This window comes from Trachurus trachurus, assembly GCF_905171665.1.
Source record: "Trachurus trachurus genome assembly, chromosome: 11".
NCBI lineage: Eukaryota > Metazoa > Chordata > Actinopteri > Carangiformes > Carangidae > Trachurus > Trachurus trachurus.
In genome coordinates, this window is record NC_139904.1 from 25833388 (window position 1) to 25860939 (window position 27552).

A 27552-nucleotide genomic window follows, 5' to 3' on the forward strand; every position below is an offset into this window, starting at 1 on the left:
TGGGCAGCTTTGGGGACAGGATTTTGTTTGGACATGAGGATCCACTCACTCAGGTGAGTGCTTACAGCAAACATGAGAGACTGAAAAATTATGGATTATTGATTGTTTTAAAAACACCCAAAGCTGCATTGACGACAAAGATAAAAAAGAAAAGAAAAGAAAAACTAAAACAGTCTGGCACAAATTAAAAAAAAAAAAAAGAAGTAAAATGAACAAGAACAAAAGTGAAGCTAGAACTTTCTGAGGACCTCCTTTGGTGAGAGCCGGGAGCACAAGAGAGAGAACAGCATGTTTTCAGACAGAAGGTAAGGATCAGTTTGAAATGTGGCACGACTGTGTGCAGTGTCAGTGGGAGGAACACAAGGAAGGCACTTGAACTGAGGTCAAGTTGTATCTGCAAGAGTCAGAAATGTTTCAGCTTCAGCAAAAGAGCTCCTCTCCTTGGGTCTTAGAGTCTGCTTCATTAATGCTCACATAGTTATGGCAGTGATGCACAATTCATTACTTCGTATACTACTATTGAAGTCTTACTACTACACTGCTACATTCATCTGACAGTTTTCACCACTCTCAGATTCAGATGATTATTATAAAATATACTCAAATATTCAAATATTGTATCTTAACTGATTTAATAACCCAATATGATATAAACTGGCTCTTTCTTGCAGTACATTTAGATGATATACAGTAATTGATCTGATTTTGAATGTGAATTTGTACTTTAACATCTGTTGCAGTATTTCCACACGGTGGTATTGTTGTTTTTATGTTACTGCTGGAGGTTAATAACACAAAGAGCTACATTTCCAGGGGCTGAGCTGCTACACAGACCACACACACACACACATGAGGAAATACATGTTGCTACCTATCTTTCTCCTGTCATTGTGTAGTCAGTTCATTGGCTCTCTGGAGTGAGCTCCATCAGCCTAACATGGTAGAATTTCTGCATTTGTCATTCATCTGTGCATTGGTTTACATTATTAGGCTGTGTCTTGTTTGTTAGCAAACAGCTGTCTAGGTGCATATCCAGCCGACACACAGCAGCACAAACCTCCCTTTGAGCTTGTTTTTGTGGCCACCTGTTGAATTTAAATCCCAGTGTTTAATTACAGCTTGCTAAGGTCCTGCAGTGTCCCAGAGAGTATCTGCATTTTCTAGTTGCTTGAATCTAGTAGAGATCCCACCCACAACAAACCAGCTCCTTGATCTAACCACGGCACACAATGCAATGCAGAGGGCGGACAAATACAGCAGAGCCTCTGTGCTGCACTGCCGATGCCAGGTTGCTCCAGAGCACGTTAACTCGCTCAGCTTCAAATATACAGTGCCGCCGCTGCGCTCCATGCCAGCCCTTCTCCTCATTCACAATATATGCTCTCTCTGCTTGACTCCAGCACCGTATGACCACGCTGTATTCACCTCACATAACACAGCATGGAAAAGTTTGCGTGTGCATCAAGCTGAGAGGCCCACTTTTAAAACAGGCTTCTCAAAGGCAGCTGCCAGCCGCCCCAAAGCAGGCCCATGCATTATTCATGTTCATTTACACAACCTCCTATCTCTTTATCGTGAGCTCACATCACACTTTCACAACTGCTCGCTGTAGGATGAAGGAACCACAGCAGCACTATACCGAAATACATCAGTATACAGTAATAGAAGATAGATAAAACCACGTAAACCACATATCCTTTAGACTTGCATGCTGATGATGGCTTTGGTGACTCTGCTGTGGACCGCTAGTCAGATAAAGTGTGGTTTCATGCAGTGTTGAGCGTTGAATTTCAAGAAAAAATGATGATTTGAATATGACGGAATGCACCATGGAGTCTGACCATGACTATGACATTTCTGTACCAACTGGTGGTGTATCCGACCACCCTGCCAAACGGGTAAGCACGAGTAGGAGTGCAGCACAAGTCTCATGTTGGAAATAATCCTGTGGTTTTTAACTCCTTGCCTGCCACAGGGTAATAATGAGCTTCAATACTGTCTCGCCCCTGGCTAGTTTGCCACAGGCAACTCTCTTGCATAGGAAATGTATAAATTCATGTGCAATAATGCATCATTTCCTTTGCATTAATTAAATGTGACAAAAAAAAACCCTCATTAAATAATCTCAAGGATAAACAGTTGAAATCCTCTAGATGAAGCACAGTGTCTGAGTCCATGTGTGTGACTTTAACACCGGCTAAATTTTAAAAGAAAATACATATTTAGGCCGCACTTGAATATAAGCCGCAGGTTTTCATGTTGTAATATGAGATATTTACACAGAAAGACAGTAGGGAACTGTGCAAGTCCACTTGTTTTTCCACTGTTTCGGTTATGCTCCTCTCGCCCATGTGCATCTGTTTACAACGAAACCGGCAAAAAATCAATAAAGGGAGCGGTGGATAACGTTACATGACATGTTACGATGTTACAGCGTGTGTGTTTGTGTAGTCTAAACCGTCATAAACAAAAGATTACGAGTCACGGAGCGCGTTTGTGTTGCAGTGTGCAAACACGAGAGCTGGGACACCGCTTCATTCTCCATTTATTTGGGAACGTCGCCGGGTGAAGGACTTTTGGGAAGTCCTTGTCCAGCAGCACTTCACTCACAAACTCTGGCTCAATTCGCAAAACCTGTTTCCATAACAAAAAATCACATTTTCCTTTTAGCGATACGCTGACAAACACATCCCCCCTCCCCAAGCGTAAAAACTTTTTTTGCGAATTTACTGCCTTTTTTCGAATTTCTGGTGTTTCCATTCAAGTATTTATTCACAATGTTTTGAAAATGCGAATAAGAAAAGGTGGAAACGCAACTTTTGTTAATGTGTGAAAAGAGAATAAGAGCATGCCGTGGCTGTCAGAACACTGTGCTTTATGTCAAAATACAGAGAGGGATTTAAACAACCGCCAAGATGGGCTCTTTTTAATTGGTACTATATGCATGATGTACCTGTGCCACTTTGTCAGACCATGTGTGTCTGTGTGTGTGAGGTATTTAGAGAGGGTACAAACAAAAAAATACACAAACGGCATTGATAATTTATTACTTCAAACAGCCATGTTCAGCTCAAAGGGAAGAAGTGAGTAACATGAATCTGGAGATTAAAAAATGAAATGGCAGCTTGAAAATCTCTGTGAAACGGCGTGATAACCTTTCCTTTGAAGCAAACAAGTCCTCGCTCCTGTTGCACAGCATGTCACCGGAGTTATGGCGCCGAATTTAATGGATGTTTTGCTCCACTCAGATTTCCCCTGCTTTGTTTGATCATCGGCAGCTACACACAGCGTCAACAGCAAAAAATGTTCCCCCCCTGTTGAAGAGGATATCTGCATCTATGTTTTCTGCGAGACACTCAGAGCAGGAGAGAGAGGTTGTTGAGAAATCCATGGGAAACTCCACTCTGACAGAGAGGGTGTGAAATAGTTGTGTGTGTGCGTGTGTGTGCCTTTTCCACACACCTGTGGTCTCCAAGGCAACATACACTCTCTCTCTCTCTCTATCCGACAGGGGAAATCAGGGATCTGAACGACTGCTGTCTTCCTCCGCCTCTCTCCACCTTCCTCTCAGCCGGTGGCACAAATTCCACCCTCCATTCCCCTGTCTCCCCGCGGCAGATGAAACCTTAAATGGAGATTTAATGAAATCTCGGGGATTGTCCTGTGGCTTGATCACTCGGGCTCCCTTCACACAGGGTGGTCTCCCCCCTCTCTTTCAGCAGCGCATCAGAGAGAGGGAGCAAAGTCTCTAATTGCAGGGCCTCAGGACAAGAGAGGGAACAAGGAGAAAAAAAGGAGGAGAGGAGGATGAAAAGAGAGATGAGGAGGAAAACACAAAGAGGAATGGCAGCACATGTTTCTAAAGGTCACATGTGACACGCAGAGGCACGCTCGCTCATGCACATGTACGCACACATTTGTGCTTGTGTACTGTTGCAATCAGTGGTCCTGCCAACAACCAGTCCCCTGTGGTGCTGATTGTTAAAATGAATATTTAATTAGCACAAGTTAAATTAGCACACTGACAGTAGGCGGTGCTGCTGTGGATCATTGAAGCTCGGGTAATTGGAATCTTCCAGAGCAGTAGGAAACACACAGCCAGTGTATGTACTGCATGAGTGTGTGTGTGTGTGTGTGTGAGAGAGAGAGAGAGAGAGAGAGAGAGAGAGAGAGAGCGAGAGAGAGAGTATGCGTTCAGTTTCTAGCATGAATAGATCAACAGGCTGGAAGCCATGAGCACCAATGTACTGCTGGAGTAATTGTTGATCATCACATAAAGCACAATTAAAGAGAAACTATAATGAGTAGATAAACAAAGTTTATTTTTAAATTAAAACTTGTTAAAACGTTGTTGCTAATGAACTGCTGCGGCTGCTTTGATGCCTTTTCAGTTGTGCGCCAGTGACTGTTTTTCAAAGAGTTTTTTCCCAACAAAAACCCACTGTTATCAATAACTTCCTTATGGAATTTATTTTTTATTCAGAATATTTAAAATGATAAAAGTAAAGTCAATTTAACTGAGTTGGGTTGTGTTTTGTTTTGAAATGCCTTTAAATTGGATTTTAGTGTAGTTAAGTTTTGTTTTGAATTTCTAAACTTCATTTCCCTTTTGAATATCTACCTCTCTGAGGAATGAATACGAATTAATCTCTTAAGAGCGCTGAATGGTATAATGATACAAAGTGTGCAGATGATTATATTCGTGTCAACCCATCATTCTCCTGTTTTTGTTACCTGGTCTGATCTTTTTCCAGTGGTTGAGGAAGCCTTCATCGGGGTGCTGACACTGTCTGAGAGGAGTGTTGTGAGTGTTGTCTCTGTCTATGGTGCTGAAACACACGGCTCATTAGACACTAATCACACCAGAGTTGTTTAAGTCGCAGTTTTCTCAGGTCACATTCTTGACAGCAACTCATGCAACCTCTCCACTGAATTTAAGAGACAAGGAGTGGAAAAAGAAAGTGCAGTTTCCGAAAACGTATTAAAGCTATGGTCTACCATTTGGAAGATTGGTAATTATTATTAACATTGTTTATACAGCGATTATTATATGGTCCTGTAGTCCGATCTTCACAATATGGATAGCAAAAAGAACCCAAAAAATCCATTCAGTCTATCAGCCGTGGGCCTGCATAGAAATTGACCAATGCTATCCATCCGTCACAGAAGGCTCCCTTTGGCTCTTACCCTCCATCCAATCCCCTCATCTCCCCTGCTCCTCCTCGTCCCGACTCGACCCGCCTCGTCCCCACCCCCTTCCGCTTAAAACCTACAAGTAGTTGTAACCGCTCTGAGCTGCTGGCCTTTTCTTTTTTTGCTTTGTTGAATTCAGAAAACCCTTAGATGAACAACATGGAAAATGATTTAGGCTGTTAGTAGGAACTGCATGTTTCATAGAGAAGAACTGTTTTTTTTTTTGGTTTTTTTTTAATTAGCTCCGTCAACTCGTAGGGGCATGTGCAGACTTCCATACGTGTCTTCAGTCATATTTTGCAGCAAAAAAAACAAAAAACAAGAGGTCTTAGCCTACAGTAGCCTGATTTGTGCCAGTTATACAGCAACTAGTCCCCCTGAAGGAAGGTCTGACAACAAACGGACGTTGTCCCACGGCAGTTACTGATATGTTGAATAAAAATGTAAAAGGGTAATAGCTGATAGAAATGTGTAGCTTGCATTTTATTTTAAAATTATTTTTTTATTTATATTTAATACACATTCACACTTTTATTTATATTTACAATTCATACATTGCACATTCACTTTTTATTTTATTCACAGACATTACAGTATTTAAAAAATCCACTATACGATCAAAGTAAAAGTAGTTAAAAGTATTTCATTTAATTTTTTATCATAACTACACTTTATTTGTGATATGCAGTAGAAATGAGGATTCAACCGAGAGAGATGTGCCCATGAAAAAGAAAATAAGAAAAGTGTTCTACCTTTTTCTGTCATACAACCAGAAATGAGGATTCAACCAAGAGACAATAAACTGGCTGTTACCACTGACACCAGCTTCAAGTGATTATTGCCTAACTGAGAGGACATCAAACAAAGGGGTTACAGTGGGCAAAACCTAGAACAGCACTTGTCATATTCAGAACAGCTTGGGTTTTATCAGGTTATCGTTTAGTGCTTTATAGAATCATCCAGTGTTGACCTTCTTGTCTGACAATCTAATTGGCACCATGAATGGATGAAAATTCTCAAGTACAGTATTACACTTCAAGATGCCCTGAATATGTATTCATATACAATGTATTGCTATAAAAAAAAACATATTGGTTGTGTCAGTGAGTGCAGGGACACACTGGATGCTTTGCAAATTTAGAACATCCTGCTTTGTGTACATGGAGCAAACACAGTATCTTGAGATTCTACCTCTTTTCTAATTTCACGTGTCACACGCACATATTCCAGCAACAGCAGACACAGAAAATACCTGTTGGTGTCATTTTGATATAATCATAATCATAAATAATCATAATAATATATATTATCAACATTACAATACTGACAGCTTCCACTATGGTTTTTTAAGTCCAGGCTGAATCTAAATATTATATGGACAAAAAAGATAAACATCCAATTCATTCCAGCTGAATGTGGTGACAATAATGTTTTACTGACATTTTGTGTGAGGAATCAAAGGTGGCACAGTTGTACAGTGAACTGTCGTCTCACAGAAGGGGGTTTTAAATGATTTTGTTAAAATATATACTGATTTAAGACTATTTATTTAAGTCTGGATATAAACCTTGGTCTCTGGTTTCGTCCGCCTTGTATCTACTTCATGACAAAGAACAAAACAAAACAAAACAAAACATGGAGGACGCCCCAGTGGTTTGCTGGTGGAGCACGTGCCACTGGGGCTGGGCAGTCTGGCCTGAAGCCCTTTGCTGCATGTCATCTTCCCTCTTTCGCTCCCTGCCACTGGGAGAGAGACTATACTGTACAGACAAAAACCACAGAAAAATAAGAACACATAAAAAAAAACATAGCCTACAGCAAGTGATTACAGTTTTAATCAACATGATTGGGAAAACTGTTCTGTTACACATGGACACAATTTTTTCTTTGAGCTGTTGTTCAGTCTGGGCCAAACTTCAGAATGTTTCCTTGTTTATTAAATGTTATTATCAATCACATTCACCCTCAGCTAATGTCCTCTCTCATCTCTGATCGACTTTACATGATGTTGCAATTTGAATAAATGTTGTCAGACTGTTTCCAGTTGAAGGAATAACAGTTACTGTCATCTTCAGTTCACAAAGAAGCTCACGCTGACATATTCTGGAGGTCTCTGCTCTATATTCATCCATCCATCCATCATGTTTTCTTTTCCTCGCTGGTTTAAGCGGAAGCCCTCAGATACTCTCCAGGTAATTAAAGCTGACCTGCTCCTGCTCCCCTGATGATTGGAGACAACGTATGATAGGCTAACCCCGGTGCTCATCAAAGTGCAGCATCTGTTCAAGCCCATAGCTATATTAGTGTGTTTTCCCTCCGCGTCCCATTGGTGCCGGCTTTAATTAGCAGTGCCGGAGGAAAGAGACGACTTACCTGCCAACCTCTGCAAACATTATTATTATTTGGAGCTTTGCTACTTTATCCTCAATCCAAACACTCCACTCTAATATATGTCTTAGGAGTGTGTGCACGCATTTCTTATTATGTTTGTAAAGATTTTCCGCAGCATTAGCGCTATGGAGTTATTGTTGTGAGGCTCTGTGGGTGTGTGAGTGAGTGGTGTGAGGTACAAGTGTGTACAAAAGCCACACAGACATAGACATGCACGGCTCATTCAGGTGTTAACACAACTTTTCTCTATATATTGTGGGTATGCGACTGTGTTTGCCGCCACCGGTCGCTGGCCAGAGACAACAGAAACAGCATGTAATGAAAGCTAATCAAAGATTTATTTGGCGAGGTAATTTACATCTGATTACTGCTGTGATGTCCTGAGTTTAAGAGGATGATTTCTGAAGTTTCACCTGTTATTTTTCCAGCAGATCGGGGTGCCAGCCTCTTGTTATGCAGCCCGAGTGAATGATGCCATCTGCTCATCATCATTTAAATGTTTTTGTCTGAGCCAATTATGTTCATTAAGAATGCTAGACGGATCTGAGGGCATACGGTGTGCCAGCCACCACGTCCATGTCCTGGGCTAACCTCCAGAGTCACAGTCATCACATACACACATACACACACATGCACATACACATACACACACTTGTACACACAGCAGGTGATGGTGGTGACAGTCTCTTTTACATGAATGTTGTCATGCTTCATTGGTGGTAAAAGCTCTGATGTGTCAGCTGAAATGATTTAGGAAAGGAAAATATAGAGATGTAAAAATGTTTGAATTATGTATACATCAGCAACTTCTGAGGAGACACACACACAAATACACACACACACACTCAGGAGGTACCAAATCAGAATCATCTTTTTTTTCACCAGGAATAAATAACTAAAAGAAAACACAACTTGCCAGTGACTTATTAGCCGCGTTTCCACTGCAGGAGTTCCTGGTAAAAGGAGGGAGTAGCAGGAACTTCTACAGGAACCGTCCTCTGACTCGGCCCTCTCCGTGGCCGTGTCTCCACTGCAGACAGGACCCACCGGGCTCTTATGGCGACGTACGTGCGACAGTTTCGATCATCGTGAGGTCGTTGTGCAGCGTTTTTTTTACTGCTCTTCTTGTTGTTGTTGTTTTCTGCCGTCTGTTGTTGTTTTTTTTCTTTTCTGCCGTCTTGATCGTCATGTAATCCCGCGATCGCGTACACTTTCTTTCTTCTTTTTTTTACCAGGCCTAGTACTGCTACTCTCATCTTTTAATGAGTTATTCTCTCTTTTTTCCGGCCGTTTTTCCGTTTTTAGTAACGTTGGGTTTTAAAAATGCCGCTTATTTCTGGGCTTTCTCTTAGGGTCACATCCTGCTTCGAGTCAGTTTTCAGGGCCGATCTGAGTACCAGCCCCCAGGCAGGGACTCCGTTCGGCCCCGTAAAGGTTCCTGTAAGCGGCCCTGTGGGGGAGGTGGAGACACACACCAACGGGGCTGGCCCCTTAAAATTACCCCCAAGTTCCTGCAGTGGAAACGCGCCTAATGACAAAAATATCACAATCATCAGTAGAGATGACAAATATTAAGTTGCAAGATCTCTCTCTCTCTCTCTCTTTGTAAACTCTCACATATACACACAAACAGAAACCAACACAAAAAGCAAAACATCAGTAGTTCTTCGGTGTGGTATCAGGCTGCTTGTTTAAGATGTGGAGCAGTGTAATGTCAGTGAGATCGGTAGCAGGGATAGATTTCATTAAGATAAAGCTTCTCCAGCAGCTGCTGAGGTAAATGTATTTCAGGTGATAAAGAGAGCAAATCTTGTTTTCAAACTCTCTGCTTGCCGTAGCATTTGAATGAGAATAGAGAGCACTCTGGAGTGTTGAGAAATTCATGTGTTTGCCTCCCCTGTCTGCTTGGGTGTGTCTGTTTTCCACTGCGTGTGTATGTTGCTTTATCTGTATGTGCTTTTCAAAGAATGAGCACTTTGATGGAAGGCCGCCCATGGATGAACAGTAGTCTTATTCAATTTCTCTCTGACTGACTCTTGTCTTAATCGGCGTATGACAGTGCATCTTTCCCTTCTGCTTCACACACTGCAACATGCACCGCCCCCACATTGACTTTCCCCTAAAAGAAAACCCAGCAAAGAAACTTTTGCCCCCCCCCCCCCAAAAAAAAAAAAAAAACTTTTCTTTTTGAACTTCTGTGTGTTGCTGTCGTCTTTGTTTGTAGTTGTTTTCCTTCTCAGATAGTTTGATTCATCTCCAGGCAAGATGACAGGGTAAAAACACCAGGGCCTATACTGTAAATAAGATATTTTTTTGTCAATCTGATTCTAGGTTTTCTGTCAGCTTTTGTGTCCTGACCAACGATTCTGAGTCAGTGCTTCTCCCATATACAATCTCTGCCATAAGGATGGTCTAAAACAGATCCAATTCTATTGACTTTTACCTTTAAAGGGGACCTGTTATGCTTGAGGCATGTAATGCTACAAATTCGGATGTCTGTATTGATTGTAGCCGAAGTCCCTGTGAGACAACAGTTGAGGCCGTTTTGAGGTTGTTGGGTTTTTTTGCTTTTCTTTTTACTCCTACGTCAATCTGACATCAGCTCATCATGGATTTATTGATACGGTCACCCACTTACAGTTCACTCCAGTCACACTAAATGTATTTAGCATATTCCACCATATGAATAACTAATGGTCCAGGTTTACTACACAGTCTTGGGTAATAGCACATTAGCATTTAACAAGCAGCGTTATCTTTGTATTTCTCATGTTTTCCATCTCATTCATGATTTTAGCAAATGCACCTACACAGCCATTAACAGGAGAATCTATAGGAAATGTTGTACAGATTATGATTAAAGGATTAACTGTCATCATGCTGTTAATGTGAATTTGCCTTTCTTTTTAACACAAGGCCAAGGTCTGCAGTGAAGTGCTGCGCATGTTTTATCAGTGAGGAGTGGTCAGTGTCCTTTCATATGCTGCAGTCTGCTGGGGCAGCAGCATATCTGAGTTGAACACAAGGAGACCCGACAGTCTGGTTAAAAAAGCTGAGACCGTGCGCATGCAATGTAAGATGATCCATCTAATTGGCGTAGATGATGCTGCAGTTGTTGTTACAGCAGATGTTCACGTTGTCCGCTCTCATATTCTAGGTCTTATTCTGGTTTACATGTTCAGATGGATTTTCTTTTCAGTGCCTGAGAGTATCAGGTAGTGGTCAAGAGCTGACTTTCCCCTCACCAGGCTTCTGAAAGTTTGGTCAGTCAGAACAGCACAGGCTTTTAGAGAAGCCTGAGCTAATATCGCCTGCCTTGCCTGAGTTAAACGTTTAACTGGGGGGCTGCATAACGGGCAGTTTGAGATAATTAAGGAACCGTGAATCATGCAAAGTGACTCTAGTAGATTCCAGGAATATAATTATAGAGCTGGAATGAGCATAATAGGTCTTTTTCAAACAGTGAATGGGTTGACGTTCTTTTTTCCACTCTTAACTTTGAATGGCAGAATGAGTTTGACACGATTTTATTTGACAAACTTTTTTTAAAACATCACAGGCACAAACAGCACAACTATTACATGTAGCATTTTGTGATTAAAAAGATTGTCATGGCTCATTAGATACCATCCTGTTTCTGTGAGTATATGAAATAAAACAGAATGCACAATGTGATGTTGACAGTGGGTGTCTCTATGGTGTGTTGTTTCAGATGCGTACCACATTAGGTGAGCATTTAAATTGTATGTATTTTTTTTTCTTCAAAATGTACATTACCAATATGCTAAAGCATGAGGCAAAAATATATTTTTTTTCAATGATTAGACATACTGTATGAGTCTGAAAATAACTAAAAATAAATGCAGATGTATTACAGAAGGAACTAGGGTTCAACCATTTAACTCCATGATGCAGTGAGGTTGTAAAATTCTGGATTTAATGTAAGTCTTTCACTATTACAGTACTGAACATGCTTTTAGTGAGAAAAAAACAGTGTTAGGGAGAGTCCAAAGGGAGGAAGATGAAGTAGTAGACTCTCGGTTGGAGGCAGAGGTCAAGCAGATGGAGAGAGGGATATATAGGGGAGTAGGGGTGGCCTTTTGGGTCCGATTCTGCCGGTGTTGGGGGAGTGGGGGCAGCTGTGCTCCAGACCCAGAGCACTGAAGCTGAACTAACGAGAATGTAATGGCTCTCCATCAAGCTCTCTAGCAGCGCGCCAGTGTAAGTACTCATACACACATATTCACATTCATGCACACTGTATCCATAGAGTCATCATTCTTTAGAACCTGTAAAAGCTCTGAGGAAATAAAAAACATAGGACACAAATATATATTTTGAGGCCTGTCTTACTAAACTTTAGGCTCCATATCACTGTATGTCCTTTAAACATCGTCTAAATCAGCTTTTCTGATGAATATACACACCGGTAGCTTAAGTCATAAAGCGCTCCTTTACTCCCATCCACATTACACCAGGATACACTATTCCCTACATGAGTTTACTATCATTCACCATGGCTACTGTTACATTGAATCACTTACTATCCTGGGCGTGCTTGTTTGTGATTAATTACAGGCTGCTGAGCATTTCCTGATATTTATAGTATTGGTGATGTCAGCTGACCACACTGGAGCAAACTGTTGAATGAATTATTGTGTTGATTTATGCATTCAACAGTAATGTGCTGGACTACTTAACTTACACAGAGCCATTTCATAATGTGAATGTGCTGATGTGGGAGGTTGGTTAATGCCTTTGCATTGATATCACTGTGGAAGTCAACCTGCTTTGTGGTTGTTCTGGCTGAAGCAGTTTAAGTGTGAATTAACTCTGGGGTGGAAAGGTGAGGCCATGCTGTCAAAACACTTAGCATTTGATTCATTTGTCATTTTTTGTCAAGTTTTGTTTGTTTTTCTATTCTGACATCACTGTGTGACGTTAATGTTAATAAAATACTCACCTCTGAGAAACCAAAAAGTCTGCATACCTGCAGCGTTTCATGACCGTTTTGATTCTGGGTAGTGATTATTGCTACTATTGTTTCTCTTGTGTATACAATATTTCTGCTCTTAAAGCCCCAGTGTGTAACTTATTTGGCTTTGTATTAGCAAAAATCATAAGTGGGCGACACACCGAACCGAGGCTGCCATGTTGCATCGCCATTTTTTACGTCCAGTGGCAGCGTGACCGTAGGTAACCACGGAAACTCAGCGGAGCTGTCGGCTCGGGGAGAAAGTTTTCCAGGTAGCGCCTGTTAAAACTGTCACCACTGTGTAGTGTGAGGAAGGACGGAGGCACTGATGTTGCATTCAGGTGCAGTCAGGCAGACGGCCGTCGGCAAACCAACCGGATGTCATTTTACTCTACGAGAGAAAGACGGTAAAACGTGGGTCAGGTAAACAATACGACATCACCATGACAACATATTGTCAGGCCTGTATTGTTTTGCCTCGTGCTGGTGCACGACTTGTTTACATAGACGCTTGTTTATCCTGTTAAATGCAGCGTCTGTTGTCTGTCTGACTTCTGCCCGATTTCACGTGAATGCAACATCAAGAATACGTTCCGATATGCAACCGCACCGCTGGATGGGGGTAATTCCTACATATTGTACCTTCAAAGAACAGAAAAAACCCTAACCCCTTTCTGGATGCACAGACTTAAATGCAAATATATTTATTCATTTGTATTCCCACTTCTACATATATTTGCACTTACAATGTTCACAGTGTACAGAAAAAACACAACACAACTCTTTTTTTGGGGGGCTTTTTCACCTTTAATGGACAGGAGAGTTGAGAGAGACAGGAAATGGGAGACAGATGACACACACTAGGATGGGGCCGCTTGATGCGGGATTCGAACCGGGGCTGCCTGCAGTGAGGACTATAGCCTCAACACATGGGACGGGTGCTCTATCAACTGAGCTAAACACTGCCCCCACAACGTAACCCTTAAACATGACATTTTAATCATGGTTTTGTTCTCACACACTACCTCAAGTGACACATTAGAGCAGATACATGCCCGGTTTTCCTTGTGAAACACCAGCCCCTTGTTCTCAGTATTGCTCGTATTTGCCAAAGTGGCCAATTACAGTGACAGGATACGTGTTAAACTTTACCGCACTGTAAGCATTTAATTAGGACATCCTCAACGGGTCCACCACACTTCAGCTCTGCCAATCTGACTAATGGTGAGAGATGAGGGCTAATGATTTTAACACATGCTTATCCCAGTGCACATACACTCAATTCACACACATAACTCGCCTGTCACCCAAGTCTACGGTAACAAGCACTGCAAATCCAGCCTGATTCAATTAGGCAAGGATTAAGCAGAGCCACTGATATGGAGGCATGTGATGTCATATTAAGCGGTGGCGGAGGTGCTGACAGAGCATTGCGCAGGGCCAGTGAACAGAGGAAAACACCCAGTGCCCTGACCTGACTGGCATCCCAGTGGTTGACACATATGTCCTCGGGCAATGAGATCACTGACAGCTCATTGAGTCTTAAATGATGTGACGCGGTGTGGCAGGACCTGGCTTCAGTAGCTCTTATCTAGCTGGCCAGACACACAGAGGAACACACACACACACACACACACTACAAGACTTGGATGATCATTTGCTTGTACCTGTCACACAAAAACAAACATGCACAACAAATATATTTATAAATCTTATGTATCCACAAGATGTTTATGTACAACATCTCTTTGTGCCAATGTTACACGCAACAGCTGCCTAAAGTTGATGCAACAGCCCTCAAGCTGTCATACTGTTGGCTTGATTAACTAATGACTCAAAACCTTAAGAGGCTGGAGATGCTACTTGCCTTATAATGGAGTCTGGCTCTCAGATTCTGTACAGCTCTAAAAGGCTGATAGATAAATAAATAAAGCAGTGGCTAGCACATAAGACGTGGAATTTATTACCTGTCCAGCTAATTAAATGGCTGAAGATATATAGAGGCGGGAGATAGTGAGATGAGAGTGGGATGAGGAGCCGAGTGGAAAAACACAAGAGGAGCTTATTGCCACATCTGATAAATTTCTCTCCGCTCTCCTTCGTCCTTCCTCCGCACGCACGCACACACACACACACACACACACACACACACACACACACACACACACACACACACACACACACACACACAACACACACTTCACCGTGACAAGTGGCTGAGCATGTGACGTGTGTGTGTTTGTGAAGGAGTGAAGATGTGCACAATGATGCATGTCTGTTTGTTAAAGAGGTCTGAAGCAGAACGGGCACACATGCAGGCAGGCACCCATGACTTATCAATATTCAAAGCGGCACCAACAGGCTTTTTATAAACAGAGAGGGCGGAAAAAATAAATAGATAAAATTACCAGGCGATGTTCCGCCAAATGGACGAGGCATACGGCTTCTCAGGCACTTTCCTGGTGATTTGCCATTTGACCGTTGTGTATGCACAAACAGGCTCCCAGGTGACACTTGAAAACTATTCCACTCCAAACTGCTTTGTTCAATTATGCACCACATTGAGGCGCTGCGTCCTGCTCATCTACTCCTAATTCCTCCTCAAACTCTTGTTGTGATTGTGGCCAGATTGTTTTCAAGGTTACCCTCCACCTTATGATTCAATTTGTTGGAGTTCTTTCATCCCCACTGATCCTATTGCCTCAACCAAAAAAGACCATAACAATGTTAAAATGCAAAAGCAAGAAAAAAGAAATTAAAAAGGGGGGTCCCTGTACAAAGATGGGTTATAGTCATTTAAATTGCTCATTTGGGACCTGAATGAAAAAAAAAGACAATGCTGCAGGGCTCAGCTGGTGAAAAAGGCAATCGCACTTCCATTAGGCTACTCTCCTCTCTCCTGCAGAGAAGCTGCTCTCCTATCATTGTGCTCCTATTAGTGACTAATTTAAAACGAGGTATTACACTCAACTGTTTACCAGCCTGATTGAGACCAGAAGGCTTTGTCTTGCACTAATTTCTCTTTGATGTCTCCCTCTGTCTCTTTTACTCAGCAGGCCAGACCTTTAGCTAACCTTTCTTTTGCCTCAGTCCCTCACTCCTCAGCCAAATAACAGATGACTTTGGTCCAAAAGATTGCACGCTCCCCCACACTCTCCCTCTCTCTATATATATATTTGGTGACCACCCAGACAAAAGCCTAGCGGGACCCAGAACTGTGTTGCGTCATGAAGGATACGAAGGGGAGGGAGGAAGAAGAAGGGGGGCGACAGCTAGATAAGCTTTGACATGGATGCTGACTGGCCCGCTAGAAAACAAAACTGAGTGAAGAGCAGAAGAAAAAAAATATTGACGTCCATCTTTTCCCCACATGATGTTAGCCTGCTGTGATGAACGCTGTCAGAACTGCTCTCTGTCTGTCTGCCCGTCTGCCTCTTTCATCTTAGCAGACATCTCGGCTCAGGGAGGGCGGATAGAGAGAGAGAGAGAGAGAGAGGAAGAGGGGGGTGGCCCACACGAGATGAAATGATGTCAACCTGGGACGGCTCTGATGTTTCTTTGTGGACAGCTCTAGCCACCTGTGGACGGTGCCGAATTTTTCAGACATAAAACTAGACATGCACATCCCCACACCTGTGCACTCGCAAGAATGTCAAGGATTACAAGAGCCAGCATCAAAATCAGTGCCTCTGGATGTCTCTCACACTTGAAAAAAACATTTTTATATCATATGTTTTCTCAATAGTGATCGTTCTGAACTGCTCTCAAATAGGAAGGACAGCAGAAATTGCTCAGGCTGCCATACACACCAAATTATGAGACATTATAGGAAATTGTACAGAGATACAGCAGCTGGTATTGATGGTACAGGGGGTTTTACCAAAGAGCACAGTAGATTTATGATGACACAGTCTGATACCCACAGCAGGTTCTAATGATTGAATGACTGAATGAAGACCTCATGTAACATTGAGACTAGACTTCAATAGAAGTGTAAATTGATCACTGATGGTATTATTTCGAGTATTTTATATTTCTCTTTGAACACAGCAGCTGTGTAAATGAGATCAGACAGGTGTGTTGTAGCCAATTCATAGTGTTAGGTTCTTAAAGGGACATTGTGTAATTTCTGTTATCTATTCACGAAAGTCGACAACAAACCAGATGTCATTTTAGTCACAGAAGCCGAGAGAAAGCCGGTAAAACGTGGGGCAGGTAAACAATACCACATCGCCATGACAACATACAGTATTGTCACGTGTATTGTTTTGCCACATGCTGACGGACCACTTGCTTACACAGAGGCTTGTTTATGCCGTTACGTGCAGCGGCTGTCGTCTGCCCAATTTTAGGTGAATGCAGCATGAAAAATACGATTGAGTTGCTTGCGATATACAACTGCAACGCTAGATGGGAGTAATTCCTACACAATGTACCTTTAAGTGACTCACCAGCCGTTTCCATGCAGACATTACTTTTGATGTCCAAAGATATGCCATGGTCTATCGTATAGATGTGTTGAATAATATATAGATATTGATGAAAAAAAATACTAAAATTACAAATAGGAAGCTCCTGCTGGAGTTCAAGTGAGGGGACTGTCAATATAATTCTCCCGAAGGACTGTGAATGCACCATATTGTGCCCCTATCTGCTATCGTAAAAGCGCACCAGATCTCTCAAGGTCAAAAATACATTAGGGCTACTGATATCCTGTTCTCTAAAAGCAAAAACTATTAGCTGCGAAAAATATATGATATGCACAAAAAGAAACATTTTGTGTTCCTACATCACAATAAAAGCCTGCTATGGTTCTACTTTGCAAAGCCTTTTGTGTAGAATAAGCAGCAGAAAACAAGTTAATAAGGCAGCTTTAGCAGAATTAACAAGTTAAAGCTGAATTCACTGATTCAACTTGGGACTACACAATGATTGTAAAATCAATCATCAATCGATGGGTTGATGACCCCTGCTACAGCCCATACATCCACATGATTACTATCTGCTTGTTGGAGCTAAAAATCCAGATGTCCAATGCAGTGAATTAATCATTAACATATGACAGGCATCTAAATCTATTAGACCTTCAGAAAATCAGACAAACGAATGCATAAATTAATGTGTGTTTTTAAAGCAGCTGCTAATTTGCAGGGAGCAGAGTGTTTCTGGGAAACAAAAAGTGCTTTGAGAGCTGCACTCAAAATCAGACAATGAATTGATGGGTCTCATGGAGCGCGAGTGCATTGTGACTCCTATTGTATATTAGAATTATTTGGAATATGATTTTTACACATTTCGCATTTTCATTTTTTCATTCTTCGTTGCCTTTCTTGTTAATTGCTATCTGAATTACAAAGCACCACCCTCCACCCCTCCTTCCCTGCCATGTGTGTAATCACTGACATGTATGAGGGACACTGATGACTTCAATAGTGATTTTTAACCAAATATGTGCTGTATGGCAGCAGTAAGCCTTGTTGGCCCTGCTTTGGCCAGCAGACCCTGTCAATTGCCAGGGTAAATTTGGCACAACATGTCAACGTGTCTCTGGTCGCATTCGAGCAGTCGGTGGGCCGTACCCCCAGTGTTTGAACAGGAGGAGACAGAGAGGGCCAGAAAGAGTGGTGTCGGTGGTGGCAAACAGAAGGCGGGGAGGGGGGTGGGGGGAGTGCTATTAGCATGGAGGGCCCAAATGTCACCCTGCGTCTGGGCTGGTGCACTGTCTCCTGGCCTCTCCTCCAGGAACAATTATTTGTGGTAGTGAATGTTACCTTAAATAATCCCTAGCTGGGTCTTTCTTTTTGTTTTTATCATATCATGCAAACTGGGACCTGTTTTGACATGTTGACTAACCTGCTTCGTCTTAGCTTGGATAAAGCTTAATCTAAACTGCCAAAGTGTGTATTATTCATGTAACACCGTGAGCAACATGACTGCCCTGTCTTTTAGAAACTGAATTAAGTAGTTTTAGCCGGTTTACCCCTGAGAGGTACGCATGACTTAGACTTAATCAACTTAGGAGTAATCTTGATAGAAAAAGTTTTCAAGTATAATATGCAGGGGTTTTGTTTTCCTCTGCAAAATTGCAAAAATGACCTCAGGCTACGTCTTTAAATTGGGAAGTTGTCACTGCTGACAAAGAATAGAATAATATGAAAAAAGAAACCTAATATGAAAGTAAAGTTTAACATTTTCACAAACATGACACACAATGCCAAAAAAATGTACAACAAAAGGCCTGCCAGAAAACAGGACTTTCTCTCTCTCTCTCTCTCTCTCTCTCTCTCTCTCTCTCTCTCTCTTTCTTTCTCACTTCCTCTCTTTCTCTCTCTCTCTCTCTCTCTCTCTCTCTCTCTCTCTCTCTCACACACACACACACACACACACACACCAAAATAATCAACCTGAAAGATAAACTGTGTTAGAATCCCTATCTAATCTGCGAGGTTCAATTGCTCCATCAGGACAGGAGTTCATTAGGGAATGTGAGCTAAACAGCAGCTTAAAAGGGAGAGATCTGATCAGAGACGAGCTGATATAATGTGAGTGCCCATAAAGGAGGTACAGATTAATCTGCAGGCAGAGACAAAATTCATCTCAATAAAAGATCCTACGTTCCTAAACAATGGCTAACACTGAGAGTGTTGACCTCTTTTAAAAGCATTGACCTTTGATGTACTGCTATGGTGACTAATGACACCTAGGACATGCTATTAGTTGCTCCAGTGATCAACAAACTTGCAGTTTCCAACTGCCTTGGTGCTGCCTGTTTTAATTTATGCTCGTGCTCATGTAGAGATGCAACAATGTATCCTTCATTATGATTTCACTTTTCTGCGATGAGACAGATGTGAGCAGTGCTTTTACTGTGCCAGTTTATGGAGTGAATACTTACCCATAGCCCAATCATGACTGTCACGCAACTGCATGATCATTAAAATTCAATTAGAAGTCAATTGGAAGTCACAAAAACGTTAACGACACCAATCATTTTGCCATAAGGTTTTCAGTATTTTGAGACCTTCAGAATAAAAGCGGATAATACAGTTGTTTAAAACAAATTAGGAGACAGTGAGTTTCTTTTCTTTTTTTTCACCATACAAGCAGCGCTGCCACAGTCGGTGAAGAAATTTTTTTATGTGGTACTGTACCCGACTTTCAAGGCTTACTGTATAATGTGGTTCACATCTGGGTTTTGTGTAAAGTTACACAAGAAGCTTGCAAAATGTAAACTTTTACAACATTGTATATGAGTAAATGTTCTCAATCATGTAAGACTAGGAATCTACAGCTAGCATTACTGTCAGGCTGTGCTTAAAGGAGAATTCCGGTTTTGAGTGTTTGTTGTGGTTGAAAAAATTGCCCCCATAGGTTAGCGTTGTCGCTATCCCTAGCGCCGTCTAGCCATGGTGTAACTCCGGTTTGCCTGCATTAATTTTAGTCGCGTTTTTTGCTCCCCCCAACACTGGGTCACCATCAGGACAGCGGTTTAGGGGTCAAAAATGACTGGAATTCTCCTTTAATATACATTTCACTGACATTACTGATGCTGGCTCAGATATACCTGCACAGCAGTTCTTGATGCTAACATTATGCTAACATGCTCACATTGACAAAGCTAAAATAAGGTCTTCTCACAGGTTTGCTTACCATGTTTACAATGAAGTACAGCTAAGTCTGATGGGAATGGCGCTTTTTAACCTGATGACGGTGCTAGTTGAAAAGTTCAACAAACCGTTCCACTCGCAGAGCTAACAATGCAAAAAAGGACCAAGAGATAAAGACTGTCGCTGAAAGTTTGTTAATTTTGACTTTGGAACTTTCTTTTGTCGGCTGTGTCATTTCTCTCGCATGAAATCAGGTTTGATATTTCTAGGCTTTGATGCCAGCACCCCAGACAATATCATATCTCATCCACTGATCCAAAACTATTTGAGCTACAGTAGTGAGACACAGGTGTTGTTGTTCTCTTTATCACACCGTTGCATATTAACTTCCTCCTACAATCTATTCTCATCTGCACTCACATAACATCCTCTTTACAGGTCCTCATTCTTATCCAGCTACTGTGGAACAAACACAGGAGACAAATCCTAAAAGGTAGTACCTCTTTTAGTTCATGTGTGGGTGACTGCTGGGTAAAGCCTTTTCTAATTGCAACATCACCAAACTAAGAGTCAGTGGCAAATCGAAAGGCCTCATGTTTTGCCAAGTCAGTATCAAAGAAGCAACCTCAGCCCAAATATAACCATGCATCCACCCACATCCATATATTCTGCTATGATGCTGCATGAGATTTTCTTAAGACTTATTCCACTCTGAATCAATGTAAAGTGCTCTCAGCAGCTTCTGTAGTTAAGAATATGGCTGCTGCACCAGCTAGAATTTCCCTCTGCTAAATGAGCGTGCAGTGTCTCTGGGCTGGGAATGTTGCACAGAGCTGGAAGCTGGGATCATTACACCCCATTATGGTAAAGTAGAGTCTGACTAACTCCACTCATGCTAACAGCTGTGATGACAAATAGATCTGGAGGGGCACTGACTCTGATAAATGCAAGAGTGTGGCTGAAGTGCTGCATTGGAGATCTGTTAATCTGCCCTTCCTATCAGTGAAAAAAAATGTAAAGAGATAGGGTTTTATAGATATTATGTAAATGCTGAGGAGAAGTGTTCTAGAGGAAAGGGAAATATAGTTAAAGGGAGAGAGAGGGAGGGTGTTTGCTTTGAGCTTTACGAGAATTTTCACCTTGAATGTCCAGAGTTAAAGAGCTTTAAATGCCCCTTTAGTTTTTGACCGGGCAGCTCATTACAGGACTTTGCTTCATTACAGCTTTTTACCCTTCCTGTCCTTCCCTCTGCCTTCATCCCTTCATCACTCCACCTCTCCCCGCACCACCTTCTTTCTTTCTCTCTCTGTTTGCCTCTAATGGCTTGTGTGAGATCCTCACCTCCTCACCTCTGATTGACGGACAGCAGACCTCCCGTTGTCATGCTTGTTAAGCCCATTAAGGCCGGTAATCACCCACCGCTCTTCAGGTGCTCGGCTGTCTGCACACACCGGGCTAAGAGGGTCGGCTGTGTCGCTGTAAAATGTAGATGCACACATGCACACTCACACATCATTCATGCCTTTCTGACTCTTACAGCAAAGTGTAGAAGTTTAAATATTGCACTGTGGATTCTTAACCAAATTCAAAAGGAAAAATTACAATGTTAGAAATTTACAGGATAACTTTGGCATTTTCATGTAAGAAAAGCAGTGTAAATGTATTTTTTTTTTATTATTATTTTTTTATTCGTCCCAGCATTCATCAATCAATCATAATATAAAAATTTGGCAGTTGTGACTAAGTCAGCAAGTTGTACTCTAAAGTATAATTTCTAAACTAAAATTCAGCTCTGTACAGAGCTACTGTATATGACCAGTGGGTGAAAGTTGATAAAGGAAGTCAGTCTAACTAGAGTCTGGCTAATAGAGAGTTGAAGTCCTGACATCATTTAACCTCTGTTTTACTGGCTTCTAGGCTCAAAAACAAGTCAACATCCACTTTGACACAAGTTATAAGAAACTGTGATTTTAACAAGATTAAACAATGTTTACTTTTTACAACAGGACAGTCCCCAAAGAAAGAAAAAAACAACTTTCTATCTGTATCTTTCTATCTAGAAAATTCAAATATATGTGGCTAATAAGAAATGAGAGCTACGTGTATGAGAGCTTCATATTCACTGCATTTGTATGGGCAGAGTGATATTGATTGAACTCACAGACAGAAACAAAAAAAAAAACACTTCTCACCCAACAATAAGGTCTAGGTTGCTGTTTTGTTGAAGACATACCTTTTCTGACCTCTTTCAAACGATCTCCTTGAAATGTCTGTCTGTTTTCCTCTAAAGCAGCGCAGCAAAGAGCATAAAAATGCATCTGAGTGGGCACATACTAAGAATATGCATGTCTGACCTAATCTCCAAGGTAAATCCACAACTCAGCAAAGTGCATCTGGCACAGATGCATTCAAAGAGCATCAGCAGCAGCTTTACATCAGCGAAGCCACATATAGTACTGTACATGAGTCAGAGGCTTTCAATTTACCCTCAGAATGTGTTAGTTTTGTTGTCTGCTCTTGCCTGTAGTAGGACTCACTGGCTCCTCATCTCAGTATTCCTGTAGTCAATTTGTCCTTGTTTTGTTTGTCCACAACACAATGTGATGAGGATTTTTCCCCCCCAATCCCACTGCCCTACAGTTTAATTAGATATTGCGCTGTGAACACACTTGAAACCTGCGCATTGTTGCTCCTTGTCTGTAATTGCCTTTGCAGGTGTAGGGGGAAAATAAAGGGGGTCTGTGGGGGCACGTTCATTATCCCAACACACATTGCAACTGTTTATAATGTCTCGTCTGCACCTGTGCTGTTACTTAGTGATAAGTGACTCAAGAGCATTAGCTGTAATAATGAGTTGCTTTACTGTTCCTACTTCTTTTCAGCTCCTGTTGCCACCGTCTCTGTGTTGTTTATATTTCCCCAAAGCTGGAGGGTTGGTCACAGTGGTTAGTTAGTAACAGCATGTTGTGTGTTTCTATGACAGACCAGGGAAAGCACACTAAGCTGACTGAAAACCACCACTTACCATGGGACAAATATACTGTAAAACCTCAATAAAAGCTCATTAAATCGCATTGTGTGATTGAATGCAAAGTGAAATGAAGTTCAGATTAAATCACCTCTTTTCCAAACAACTCCAACTGACTCTCAACAGTGGGATAAAACGCCCAGCCATCTGATCAGTCCCAGCTTCCCTCTGCTGTGACACTGTTTTCTTTTTCTGTATAGAGCTAACATGAAACCTCATTACACACTGCCCATTAATCTAAAGTCTATGTGACGGATAGATGAGAGATTAGTCCAAGGGAGGCCTAATGGATGTCTGCTGCCCATTGTGTTTGTTTTTATGTATTCTCTTAGTGTGTATTCACTCGTACTTACAATATTATATTTGCAGCTGTAATATACTCAAAGCTTTTCACTGTGCCCCCTCATATTCATGTTACAAAAGCCTTGTAATTGTCCATAAGACTGTTTCACTTTAAGGAAATATGCTATTAAGGTACATTATAAAGTATATTAAGTGGATTAAGAAATTCCGTATGGACATTGCGTGGTGTGTTTCAATTAAAAACATATTGCCAGAGATCAAACATCATGGAGAGTGTGGGCAGATTTTATCAAAGATAGTGCTGTAGCATGTGGTGTGAGATGCAAAACAAAGAAACAGTGGCTTTGATTAAATAAAAAGGGAGGAGGAAAATAAAGGGGGGAAAAGAGGAACCTTGAGGAAATCAAACCACTTAGAGAAAAACAGGGACTGATGAAGAGAGAGCAAATTGAAGGTCAGAGCTTCATTTAGACTTCAATCTGCTACGGAAAAGGTTGTTGGAGCTGCAATTAGCTGCCATGCAGAGTGGGCTCCAAAATCCCTGACATCCTTGATACTCTAGTTCAGAAAACTGAGGACTGAGAAAGGTGAATGTCATTAAAATGGTAATTCTTTTGGGCAGAATATGATTTTTTTTTGTATATGTGGTCTCTCATTCTCTAATTAAAGGGTTCATCATTGCAGGTTGCTCCTGGCTCCTGTATGTTCCCATGTCAGTTAGCGCATGTGAAGATGAGTCACACTCGTCTTCCTCTGTTGTCATGCGTCTTACTGTTGCGCATATTTCAGTTCCAAACTTAGCCCTCCTCGTTCTATTCTCATGCCTCATAAGCTTTGAGGGCAATCAGCATTATATTAGTCAATGAGTTTGGTGCCACACCCACAGGCCAATCTGTACGATGTATACCTTCTGAAGTACTACATCTTATTAAGTAAACTGCAGTAATGGCCCGATGTCCAACTTCAGAGACTTGACCACTCTTTATTGACAATTGAGGCCGTGAGTCGGACTGAGCCTGGAAGTTTGCCATCCATTGAGAAAATCAAATCTTCTACAAAGATACTTGCTCTTGGCATATTTGCTTTTTAGATCATCACATCACGTTATGGATAAAATGAATGGATAAAGTAATAATGTTTGCCTCTCCTGCAAAGATAGAAAAATGCTGCCAGTGGAAACACATGTTACTTGAACTAGATTAAAACTACACTTCATGTAACTGAACATTTCAGAGCTTCCTAGATGAAGCTGCTTCCCTGCCTGAATCAACATTCGGATGATATATGATGATGTGCCTGTTAGGTTCAGGTTACGTTGAGTGTCGCTGGTCTGATTGAACGCACACATTTGTGTGATACAGATTGCAGACAGTGAGACTACAAACAGCGCCCGGCGCCTGCACTGCATGTGCATGCCCATCATTAGTGACTAGCTGCAGCTTGAGCTTGTTAACTGCGCTTCCATCACATGGAGAATACAAGTTGTCAGCATCAGCCGCTGGCATGTGAACATTATTAATTTGCATGCTACTGGTTGTGAAAGTAAAAAGCTCCTTTATTTCTAAAGACACTGTATGTGACTCATAGTTGGAGCTGTACCACAGCTGCCATGAGATGTCCCAGTTGAATCATCAATGCAAAAAATTCGAACTGCATTAGAAAATGTCAGGCTCTCTGCACCAATTCCTCCAACCTAAACCACACACGACATTTTCCTCCCTCTCATACCACCAATGAGTGTTTCCTGACACTGTCTTAAAGGAATAGTTCACCAAAAAATGAAATTATAGTCATTATTATTGACTCACCCTCATGCTGATGAATACTCCGGAGTAGTTTTTTAATTCCTCAAAGTGCATCTGGAGACCCGGGAGGGGGGTTCGTAGTCCAACAAAAACTTTATATGAGAGTAATAGCACCCGGCACCAAAATGTCCATAAAACTACACAAAAAAATGTAATATTCCTCCTTAATGCTCATCAGTTCCAATCCAAGTGTCCTGAAGGGATATCGTCTAGTTTACTCGAAACGTGCGTGAACGTCAGAGCGCAATACAGGACTGTTTAGGCTGTAAAAATGACGTTGTTTCGAGTAAACTCTGGACTATATGCCTTCAGGACACTTGGATTGCAGTGGACGAACAGTGTGGAGAAAAATTAAATGTTTTTTTGTGTAGTTTTATGGACGTTTTGTGTCGGGCCCTATTACTCTCATATAAAGTTTTCATTGGACTACGAACCTCCCTCCCAGGTTTCCAGATGCACTTTGAGGAATAAAAAACTACTCCGGAGTATTCATCAGCATGAGGGTGAATTTCATTTTTTGGTGAACTATTCCTTTAAGTCAAAAAAACAAGACCAATGAATGAAATTTGTGCAATGATTTAATTCTCTATAGAGAGGAGCACAACCCTGAGCTACTAGACTGCTGTGTGGTTCTGTGTTGTGTCGCTCTTTATAGAGGATTAAATCTTTGTATGTGATATTTCATTGCTCTTGTTTTTAGACTTCCGACAGGCAGACCTAAAAAATTCTGCGACAGTTGCAATAACCTCTGTCTCTCAGCCATGAGATGCTTGCAGTAGCTACAGGCTTTCAACGGGCTTTGTTTTCAAATTGGTACAACTGAGGTGGCATATGGACTCCACTTTTGGATTATCAGTGGGATTTTACAGCAGCTCATTTGGGATTGTACTTTTAAAAGATCACAAGCAAAAAATACTTTTCCAATCCAGTGTAACATCCTTTTTATTCCATCCAGGATTTGTAAACATTATGCCCCTGTGTATTTTGGAAGGAACATAAATCTCTCATAGAATCTTTGATTATCAGTAAAAATACTGAGCAAGGAACACTTTCACTGAATAGAAAACATTTGAAGACTGTGTTGGGCTGTAAAGATACTTACATAAACCCTTTGAATCTTCGATTAATCTTATCCGTCTGTCTTACTGTATGTGTCCAGGATTGTAACAATGGTTCAGTTTAATAAATATACATCAGCAGTTGTACCACTTTGTACTGTGGCTTGGCATGAACTTGAGAAAAAAAAAGTCACAACACATCAGTTCACATTCATTAAATACTTTGATTTGAAGGACTTATTGATTCAAAAACACCCACACATTTCAGAGTATTCTCAAACCCTCATGCACAGCTGTTCTCACACACTCTCGGTTGCAGCTGCCCACTCGAGGAATATGAATCCCTCTGAAAAATGAAATACGCTGCGGTTAACTTTCAGGATAACGTTCCGTTTTCTTCTAATTCATACGCTTCAAACTTTCCCATAGCCAAGTTTATGTGAAGGATGCCCACACACACACAACAGCCCTTTAGGGTTTACAGACATGCAAGGAGTGGCTTGAAGCTTCCCCTCATTTGAATCAATCTCAGGTGACCTTATGCTTCTACTGAGGAGTGAGCAAAGCCTTGATTAGGAGTGCCTATGCTTGTTAGCCATAATGTCTGTCTGCTATTCTGCATCCCACACATTCTAATCAGACCCTCTCTCAAACACACATACACACACATTTATACAACTTTCTGCCTGATAATTATTATTATGCACAACAACCTCCACACCCACCTTAACAATCAATGTGAAACAACCCCGTTCTAATGTTGGTTGTCAATATTATCTGTTAATGAGTTTTTGCTGTCTTTGTGCTGCACCATGTGCCCTATAGGTAGACTGTGGACAACTGACGTGGCACCTTAGCAACGATGACAGCAGTGTGGAAGCTCTTCTGTTCCTTGACTACAGACAGTGAAACTTCATTCCATTGGAGCAAATTTGATTTCCACACTTGAAGTATATTCAAATGTAATAAAACTGCCAACATCTAAATAAGCAGGTTTGTAGAAATGCTAATCATTCAAAAATGATTTCCTGTCATATTCTGAAGCATACTCTATATACTATTCCTTCCCAAACCCTGGGTAATGTCCCAAATTGGATCATGGACCTTAAAATCCATAAAATGCAACAGTAACAACATATGAAACAATTCTCCTTATTCAGTAAGAAGAAGAATATCTTTATCAGAGTTAGAT